The following is a 9,571-nucleotide window of genomic DNA, read 5'->3' on the forward strand; positions in this document are numbered from 1 at the left end:
CTGTTACCTCTCTTAAAAATATAGAAATTGATAGGTATAAGTGTCGGTTAAATATGGTGCTTGTAACAATAGGTCGCCCTCTCCAAAAAATAACCTGGATGAGGAAGAAAAAGATCCTTTAGATGCACAACTCAGCCACATTTATGGGGATTTTGATGAGACTGTGCACGAGGAGGGTCTAGACCATACTTGCAGTGATCTAGTTGCTACACCTTGTAAGAAAAAAAATCTAATTCTAGCAAAAAGAATAAGTTGGGCTTGACACCCAATAAACATACATCACCTTTAAAGTCGAGTTTAAAATGAAAAGGATCTCTGGAATAGCAGAGGTCTCGGAACTTGGCTAAACACGTGTATTTGGAAGATTTGGTTAAAGAGGAGCAAATTGATTTTATTGCTCTCATGGAAACGGGTCGGGATCAATTCCCGGATGGAACCCTTAAAAAATTAAGTGGTGGCAAAGAATTTATTTGGCATTATATGGCGCCACATGGTCACTTTGGGGGTATTCTTCTTGGAGTTGAGCTTATGGTATTTGATATTGGTTCCATCGATGAAGGGGACTTTTATGTTAAGTTCACACTTCGAAATAAAAATGATGACTTTAAGTGGGCTTTGTTTGTAGTTTATGGTCCGGCACAAAAGGAACATAAAGAATTTTTTTTGATAGAAATAGCACACGCATGTAGTAAAGAATCGCTACCATATGTTATTGGTGGGGATTTTAATATTATGCGTTATCCTCAAGATAAAAATAAGGACAATTTTTTGATGCAAAGTGGCCAAATTTATTTAACATGGTCATTCAAAATCTTGATCTAAGAGAGATTGAAATGTCAGGTCACCAATATACTTGGACGAGTAACGGGGATGATCCAACCTTTCAGAAACTAGATAGGGTCTTAGTAAGTACAGAGTGGGAACATAAATTTCCCGTCACAGCGGTACATGAAAGAGATAGAAGTAATTCCGATCACACACCCCTTTTATTAAACACAGGGGCTTCTTCTCATAATAGACATCAACCACTGTTTAAATTTGAACGTGGATGGCTTATTCGAGATGGTTTCTATGATTTGGTTGCTAATAAATGGAGATCCGAAACCAAAGGAACGACTGCGATGGATAGATGGCAGAATAAAATAAGAACTCTTCGGCAATTTTTGAGGGGTTGGGCTAAAAACATAGTTGGACATAATAAAAAGGAAAAGAAGAAATTAATCCATATGATTGATGATCTGGATAAAAAAAAGCTGAGAATAGGATGCTCTCTGGCTACCTCAATGAACGATTAGTTCAACTATTGAGGGAGGAGGAAATTATATGGTATGAAAGAGCTAAAACAAATGACCTTTTGGAAGGTGATGATAACACCCAATATTTTCATCTGGTTGCTAATGGTAAACATAGAAAATAACACATCTTCGAATTAGAGCAAGAAGATGGTGTAATAGTGGGTGACGCTGAATTTGAAAGCTTATATCACCAACTATTATAAGGGGTTATTTGGACCCCAGAAGATAATAATTTTAGCATGGTAGAAATGCAAAATGATGACATACCTTAGGTGACTACGGATGAAAATAATTTCCTAAAATCACCGGTCACAAAGAGGGAAGTGAAAGAGGCTGTATTCCAAATGGAGCATGACAAGTCTCCTGATCCTGATGGTTTTCCAGTAAAATTCTATCAAGTCTTCTGGGAAATTATAAAATTAGATCTCCTGGCACTATTTGCTGATTTTTATGCTGGACGCATCCCTTTGTATAGCCTTAATTTTGGAGTAATTACTTTACTTCCAAAAATAAAAGAGGCAACAAAGATACAACAATAAGGGATAAGGTACCCACGAGTCCCCATCGACCAGGATACTAATCGGTTCTGACAGGTGGGCCCGCCCGATCACGCCGTACGGGCCAAGACATGAAGATACGTGGAACGCAAGTCCGGAAGCCGGGCAAACAGATTCCGTTCGGATATTGCGGGATATATGTTGTAGTCCGACTCAGATTGCTTTCCACGTAACAATCGATTAGGATTAGATCCTATCTTGTATAATATAGTCCACTATCCTCACACTACTGTGGCAAATATTATAAGTCAAACGCCATAGAATATCTCTTTTAGAAGAGCTTTAATTGGGGATAAATTGACTGCTTGGCGTAACCTTGTAGCTAGAATAGCTTCCTACCAACTTTTTAATGGGAGGGACAAATTTATATGGGATTTGCATAGACATGGAATTTTTACTGTGTAAGATCTATGTATCAGCCTTTCATCAATAATAGATTTATATGGAAATTAAAAATACCTCTAAAAAATAAAGATTTTCCTTTGGTACCTTCAACGAGGTGTTATTTTAACAAATAATAGCTTAGCTAAGAGAAACTAGTCCGGAAATCAAAAATGGTTCCCAAACATCTCTTCTTTGATTGTCAACATGCCAAGATAATTTAGAGAGTTGTTAATATAGCTACTGGGTTAACCCCACCAAAATTAATAAGGCATATGCTTGGATATTGGTTAACAGGTATAACAAAGAATGATAGAAACTTGATTTTTGTTGGGGTTGCAGCTCTTACGTGGACAATTTGGTACACGTGTAATGAAGTGGTTTTTGAGAAAAAATAATTTATCTCTTTTATGCAGACTGTTTTCAGAGAAGCGGCCGCGGTTTTGATCCCTGCCAGTGGCGGAGCTAGCGATCAAACCGAGCTCGGGCGGAAGCCTAAGACCGCTCCCTTCCAATCTACCGTTGCAACATGTTCAGTACCTGAACAACTACCAAAACCACTAGCCTAACAACATATCTGATGACTAATACATGCACATACAAGCTAACACCTAGCTGCAAGTTCCGGGGAGCCCGGGCAACGGCCAGGGTGGCCGGGCCTTGGCTCCGCCACTGATCCCTGCTACAGCGTGAGGGTGAGGGTAGAAGAGAGACTATCCGTTTGGCAAGTAGAGCACTGGAGGTCGTCGCCTTGGATATATTTGCCGAGAATGGATGGAAAAACAATAATAGATTTTGCTTTTGATTCCTTCCTATCGTTTGCGTGCTCTTATACCTTTTACTTGTGATCAGCTTATGAGCTGAGAATGTTGTAAAAATTTGGTTGAATATTTTTTCATTTTCTAAAAAAAAAGCTGCTGTCAGTCATGCATCACGTTGTTGCCGAAAGGCCGAATCAGGGGATTCTGTTGGCACAGAGTTTCGCCTCACATCAAACTCCGCTGTCAGATCCAATCATGAAAGATGCGCTGCTGATATGTCGGTGCCGCGACTAGTCAATCACCGAAAGTATATATGAAACAAAAGCAAAACAATTTTGGAGCCAAAGGAAATTGAGAAGTTAAAAGCTGAAACTTGTTTATGTAGTTTCTGTTCTCGCTCAGTAGAGCTGCACATACACAAGTACACAACACAGCATTTCCTAGTTAAACTAATCTCTCCCAGAAAGAAGGCCAGAACCCCTAGGCATCTACATCTTCGACATGATCGCAGTGGTGGGACCTTTCACAGGAGGCGCACTGTCAACACAGCACAGCCTAGTTATGTGTCCTACGGTGCCACGCCGGCGCGCGCGCAGCTCACCGCGCCACGGCGGCGCGACGCGACGATAGCAGGTGCCAGAACGACGGCGTCCAGAACGGCGGCGCCCGGTTCCGGCGCTCCGGCACGGTGGACGCCCCGGTGGCCTCCAAGCCCAGCATGTCCCACATCACCTGGACGTCGTGGTACCCGCAGGTCTGCACGTCCCTGTGGAGGTCGACGATCCCAGCGCTCTCTGCATTGCAGAATGTGCAAAGAAAAGGAAGTGTTAGTGCGGAGCACTAGTGACCGGACATTTTGGAAAGAGAAGATAAATCCCTAAATTGACCGTGTCAAGAACTCAAGATCATCGTTAACGAGGATTAGTGAATGGAAGGGGTAGTTTTGCGTGTCGTTTGTAGATAAAGGAATGGGTCCTCCACTCCTACTAGGGGCGGCAGAACAGAAGCAGTGCCAAATGGCTCCTTTTATGCTAGGACGAGAGTGTTGACAAACTGGAAAAGATTAACAAGTGGAGAGCCATAGTAATTTACAAGGTACTAATTGGCTAGGCCAGGGCTCCAAGGCAAGGCAGAAACTGAACATGTATGGCCAAACAAAGCCGTTGAAAGCAATGGGGTGCGTCGAATTACTGGTGGTCTCCAGAGATGGGCTTAGTATAGGAGTGTCCGTCCTTGTCGCTTCTTGTTGAAAGATAAAATCTTTTGACACAGTTTGGGCCTGTTTAGTTCCCTAAAGTTCTAACTTTGGTATTATGAAAAAGAAGATTCTCATCACATCAAATTTGCGGTACATGCATGGAGTACTAAATGTAGACAAAATTAAAAACTAATTGCACAGTTTTGTTGTACTTTGCGAGATGAACCTTTTGAGCCCAATTAGTCAATGTTTGGACAATAATTCACAAATACAAACGAAATGCTACAGTTACGCATTTATGGCAAAATATAAACTTTGCCACTCCCAATTTGGAATCAAGATCTCGATGTCCATCAGATTCTTGGGACGATCAAAATGTTGAGGAAGCAGCTAGATCGTACTACGAAGCAACATGTGTCTGAGTGTCTCTGCGATTCTGCAAAACTCCTGCAGCATTGCGCATCGAATTTTCCGTGTACGACCAACTTCTCGAAACAGAATTGAACTTTTTTTGAAAAACAAACAGAATTAAACTATGGCGCGCCAACTGAATCATCACTAGCATGATTCCTTCTGTTCCTATTTCTCTTGGTCGTCGCCCAGATCGATCGAGGAATGCACGTGGAGGAAGCGATCAACGGAGAACACAAGGAGACGAGGCGGATTTTCGATGAGCAGGCACTTTTTTTTTTTTGAAACGCGATGAACAGACACTTACCGGCACGGCCCTTGCTGCGCCCGCGGAGGCGCCCCGCGACGACGGCGAGCCAGGCGCGTCGCGCCGGCGCGACCACCCGCGCGCGCCACCACGCCATGGCGCGCCCCCCGGCGACCCTCGGTGCCGCCCCGCGCGGCTCCGCCGGCCGCCGGGCACGGCCTCCAAGCCTCGCCGTGGCTCCTCCTGACCGACGGCGCGCGCACGCTCGGCTCGCGCCCAGGCGCGCGACCTGACCAGCGCTCGTCGCCTGACGCAGATGCACGGCTTCTGCACACTTCCTTCCGCTGCCGCTGCTAATGGAGCATCGGATTACTTTATATAGATCCAGGATCACATGGCGTGGCGGGCGTTTAAACTCGCACGGCCCTTCCCACAGTGCCACTAATCAATGCCGCTGCCGCTGCCGCTGCCGCCGCCTCTTTGTCTTTGTTTCGCGAGAACTACACGCCCGCTCTACCAGCCCGGAGCCGGTGGCGCGGTCCGTTCGCTGCGGGTTCGCTTCTGATGCGATCTCCGCCAGGCCGGCGGGCGGCGGTCGCACGGGGGCGGGCGCGTCTGGTCGGATCGGGCGCGCATGTGCGGGCGGATCGCGAGTCGAGATTCACGTGCCGGGGCGCGCGATCTGTTTAATTTGTTTATGTGCCATGTGTGCGTTAGGGAGTACGTGTATCCCCGTGGGCCGTGGGCCGTGGGGCACTGAGATCGCATGCGCGAGCATGATGAATTGATGATGATGCGCGATCGATGGAGATTGATTTGGAGCCCGGCCGGCGGTTGGGACCGGCCGGTCGTTGGCGACGGAACGGAAGGCAATCAAGGCGCGGGGGGTCTTGATGCCAGGAGCACGTACGTGGGCAGGTACCGCCGCGCTTGGGTACGGCGATCTCACGTTACGTTGCGCCCGCCGAGCAGGTTGGGGACTTGGAGGTGGTGGCTGCCTGGGCTGGAATGCTCGTCGGCTACGCGCACGGCGCACGGGCTGCTCCCGCGATGATATCAGCCGCCCGGACGCGCACGGGCGGGCCCTCGTCGGCGACGTCGCAGGAGGATATCAGGACACTGCTGCCATGTGCCGTATTTTTCTTTTGAGACCTGAAGCAACGAGTCGAGAGATGGGGCGGAACAAGGCCCAGCAGATTGGTCATTTTTTTTCACGGGGGTAAGTGTGAGTCGTCCCATCCATCAAACAATCATAACGAACCGCCGCAGATTTCCGGCTCTTTTTCTAAAAAAAAATCTCAGTTCATCAAGAAAAAGGAAACAGTGCCAAACTAGAAAGCTCGAAAATACCCAGATGAGATGAGCCACCTGCCATGCCATGCCAATCCTCTCGGCTGCAGCATGACTACGAACGGACATGTATCCGAGGTATGTATAATCGGCAACTGGAACTGCAAGAAATCTAGTCAATTCGTCGCCGTCGTCATGATGGGCTGGTGGCTTTGACGACGTCGGCCCAAGCCCAACAACTCATCCTTCCTCTTATACGTTGCTTCGGGCCTTGGTGGCAGCCCGCTCAACCGGAGCAGCGCCATCCACTGTGACACTTGGCATCACGTACGTCCCTCACTCCCTCCTCCACACCACGCCATGGATCACAGCTTCACGAGTCATGATAGCGAGAAGCACTTGGCGTCATCCAGTTGGGGCTCGTCTGTCCCTTTGCGGCAGAGTCCCGTGCCTGCCGAGTTGGAAGCAGCACACACCCAGTGGCGCCTACGGTCAGGCGACCACGCTCTCCAAAGGTGACCCTGCTGCAGGGCCAGCCGTAGATCCGTTACGTACGGGGACAGGGCAGCCAAGCGTGGGCTCCGACTCGCTTTGCCCCACCCAAACGCGAGCACAGCACCACCGGCCGTAGCTCTCTGCAGGTTCGCCGGCCAGCTTTCCCAAAGAAGAATAAAGCTTGGCTGCTGCCAGCTCTATGGCGCCATGAACATATAGATACAACTCCTGTGTATGTGATCGGATAAGGCAGGTTGGTAGTTTGGGATTTGTTTATTCTCCCGTAACTTTTCATGGGAGCAGTTGACGACAGCGGGGAGCAGTTGTTTCATGCATGGATAACAATTCAGGGTGATCCATAGATACGACGCAACTGCAAGGAAAGAACGAAGGCACACATATCCAGGTGACACATGCATGCACTCGATGGCTTGTTATTTTGTTTTTTTGAAGAGGATAAACACTCTATATCCAAGCAAGCCCAGGATGGGATCGGAACACAAGTCTGAGATTCCAGCGAACCTAAACCGCTATCCCGTTCATTATGCAGGACCTTTTTTTTTTTCTTTGGGAAAAAGATGCCAAGAGGACGCGCATTTTGGCGGTGAAGCTGCGTGGCCCCCCCTAGCTGCTTTTCACCTTTTTTACTCCATCTATCACCACCTCGCTCCTTTAACTTTTTTTTTTAAAAAATAATACCTCGCACCTTTAACTTCATCCTTTGTTTGCAAGTCGTCAGGGAGAAAACGCGTGAGAGCATGTGGCTGTGTGTCCCTGAGAGGATGCACTTGCAGCAGCCAGCAGGTTGCAGCATCGTCATCAAGCAAGCAAGCAAATCTCCTACTCCGCTTGTGCTTCAGATAGATGACAACATTAATTAATTAATTAAAGTTCAAAGTGTGTGTATGAAAATGTGATTGATGATGGCCAATACATTGATTGATTTTCTAGCTCGATCACCCAAACAGAGCAGTTGGGGAGGGTGCAAGCTGGGAAGTGCGGCGTGCCTGCACTTTTAACGGAGTGGTTGCTACACTATGCAAGATGACAATTTAAGCCAAACTACTCGAACGCAATCATGTATGAAATTGAAATATTGCTACTATTGATACATGATGGGTTAAATATAATCTTGGTGTATATGTTTATGAGCCAACAAAACAGCCATTGGCATCGCCTAAGTCAACTAAGTTTAAGTCGTGCGGTTACACTCAATAGATTCGATGCTATCACCAATCTTTATCTGATATGTTAACACGTTCAGTTCGTGATTGCAACATATTATTTCTAATATATAAAATCGAAATCAACCGGGTTATTTGAACAATGCCTATCTCAAATCGATCGGCTTACGTACTTGCGGACTGATGATCGATATATATATATAGATGCACGTGGCCATGTGGGTCTATTTATTTTCATCAAAATTTCCAGATTAAATCTCGGCATTTCAAACTGGCCCTAAGAGTAACTCATGTGGTGGAGTATATATATATATGAACTTGTGGCCTGATGCAGACGCCCGTGAGCTCATCTTATCTTTCTTGGAAACTGATCGGAAGTTGCCATTGAGGCTGATGTATTGATGCATCGCCGCTGCTAAAAAAAAGACGGTCCAGAAGATCTCATTTGCCACGAATTTAATTGCAATCGTGAGAGGTATTCCAATACCATCATAGATATACGGCCTGATTTCCTGCCACGGATAAATATCACCATATATATGTCAGTTTTCTAACAAACCTGACCATCAGAGACTATTTTTTTTTAAAGAACTGTGTTAGATACTTCGTTGTCAAGTCCAGAAAAAAGCTTTAACATCATATGAAAGTATTAATAAATCGACAGCAAGTCTAGTCGATCCACCAGGCAGCCATTACCACAAAATCAACACTAGCCCTAGGCATTAAAATATAAATGCTTTGAGTAAGACCATGCATCTAAATCATTGATCCAATGCATTAAATCTTTGAGCTTTCAATCCAAGTGCTTTAAAACGGTGGATCTTGAGTTGAAATAGATGTACATGTAATAGTGTTCCAAAATATTGGTCAATGACTACATTAGAATTTTACTTAACAAAAAGGCCAAATTTAACAATAAGATGAATTTATATGGTTAAATGCAAACACATGGAAAAAAAATGCTAAGCTCGGAACTAAGATGAGTTTTCATAATACTCCACCTGCAGGCAGCCATTACCAAAAATCTCAACACTAGACATTGAAAATATATTAAACGCTTTGAGTAAGACCATGCATCTAAATCACTGATCTAATGCATTAAATCTTTGGGATTTCAATCCAAGTGCTTTTAAACGTTGGATCTTGAGAGTTGAAATGGCTGTACATGTAATAGAGTTATAGTGTTCCAAGATATTGTTTTTAAAAATATTGATCAATGACTAAATTAGAATTTTACTTAACAAAAAGGCCGAACTTAACAGTAAAATGACTTCATATGGTTAAATGCAAATACATGGAAAAGTGCTTGGTGCTGTGTCAGGCCTCTTAGGGCATCCGATCCGCGTCCTATTTGTAGTTTTTTGCTTGGTGCCGTGTGCCCCGTGAGGCCGTGACTTAGGGGGCGTTCGGTTCCCTTTGCTTATTTTTAAGCAAGTGTCACATCAATATTTAGATACTAATTAGGAGTATTAAACGTAGGCTATTTACAAAATCCATTACATAAGTGGAGGCTAAACAGCGAGACGAACCTATTAAGCCTAATTAATCCATCATTAGCAAATATTTACTGTAGCAACACATTGTCAAATCATGGACTAATTAGGCTTAATAGATTCGTCTCGCCGTTTAGCCTCCACCTGTGCAATTAGGTTTTAATTTCATCTACATTTAGTACTCCATGCATGTACCGCAGTTTGATGTGATGGGGAATCTTCTTTTTGCATAGTGTCAAAGTTCGGGAGTTGGGAGTAC

This window comes from Setaria italica, chromosome I, assembly GCF_000263155.2.
Source record: "Setaria italica strain Yugu1 chromosome I, Setaria_italica_v2.0, whole genome shotgun sequence".
Classification (NCBI taxonomy): Eukaryota; Viridiplantae; Streptophyta; class Magnoliopsida; order Poales; family Poaceae; genus Setaria; species Setaria italica.